This window comes from Brassica oleracea, chromosome C1 (genome assembly GCF_000695525.1).
Source record: "Brassica oleracea var. oleracea cultivar TO1000 chromosome C1, BOL, whole genome shotgun sequence".
NCBI classification, from domain to species: domain Eukaryota; kingdom Viridiplantae; phylum Streptophyta; class Magnoliopsida; order Brassicales; family Brassicaceae; genus Brassica; species Brassica oleracea.
The window spans coordinates 22,421,844-22,423,279 of record NC_027748.1 but is presented as its reverse complement, the minus strand read 5'-3'; positions in this window follow the sequence as shown (position 1 = coordinate 22,423,279).

Sequence of the window (1,436 nt, the reverse complement as noted above, 5' to 3'; positions counted from 1 at the left end):
TATCCTAGCTTAGCAACCAAATTCAACTAGTCTACAACTCAGCAAATCCTGTCTGACATTCCCTCTACTGACCTCATTTCTTAGCATAAATATAAAAGTGCATGCTTTACCTTGGGAGTATCGATCACAGGATGAAAGGATTTCAGACAAGTATCTGGAACTGCAGGTAAAAGTTAGTACCTAATTTCTCTCTCTCTAATTTCTCTCTTGAGTCAAAGTCTGCTTCCATTACAGGATCAGTGACCAAGATTGGACAGGCTTCCATGAATCAAGTCTTAATGGTGGTTGCCACCAAGCCCTGTTCACTTCTTTTTGACCTATATCCAAGAATTCTTTATGAAGCGAGCCTTGAAGATTGCCGCCTCCAAGTCCCGTTTGAATTCTTTATTTGGAATCTTTATGAAGAAAGCCTTAATGGTTGTAGCCACCAAGTCATGTTCATATTCCTCCTAACTAAATCATAAGTCCTATTTAATTAATAATTTTCAGATTTTTTTTTTCAAATAAAAACTAACTACTCTAGGTTCGAAATAGAGAGAGAAAATTGTGATAAATAAATCTACATAAATCTTTACCTTCCAGAATTGTCTGAAGAATCCGATCCCATGTATACCAAGCCCCAAGACAAGCGATTATGTCAGGTTTAGTGTTGGAGGTCAGCTTTGGTTCTTTCAAACAATCAAGGCAAGTGTGTATAGTTGACAGGTTGATCCACTTTAGCGTCTTAGTACTATCTGCAATCAGTAAATCTAGAATGGTGCTAAAGAGTGGTTAGACATTCATGTTGTAATCATAGTCCCTTTCACATAGCTAAGCATAATTTATTTAAAATCTTTTATAAGAATCAGAATAAACTATATCAGTAAAACTCTCCCCAGACTTAAATTACACTGTCCCAGTGTAACATAGTCGGAGTTACGGTGGAAATAAATCATAAGTACAAATGTAACAAGTTAGGAAGATAAACCTGACCGGAGTGGGAATCGATCGATGTGCATAGGTATGCATCGATCGTCGTGTGTGTGTGTATGTCGATCGATGTCGACGTGTCGTCGGTCGATATGTTGGTAATCATCCTACTTGGGTCTTGCAATAAATCTGAAAGAATAAAAAAGAAAATAAATATTAATAACTAAGAAAACCAATTAAAATTACCTAATAGTGGGTTGCCTCCCACTCAGCGCTTTGTTATAGTCATTTAGCTTGACTTTGGAGGTATGTGGTTAGTTGGTGGAAAAACAGCTACTTGTTGGGAAACAAGCATCCACTTCATCTCTGCATATTCCGGACCAAGCTGCAATGAAACTTCTTGTGGCCTCATCATTTCTGGTCCATCTCTCATCCATCTTTTGTACTGCATTTGAGATGTTCTGTAGCCTTTCTAGGATGTCTTCAATGCTGAACTGATACCATCCTATATTGTTGTAGGCGTATTC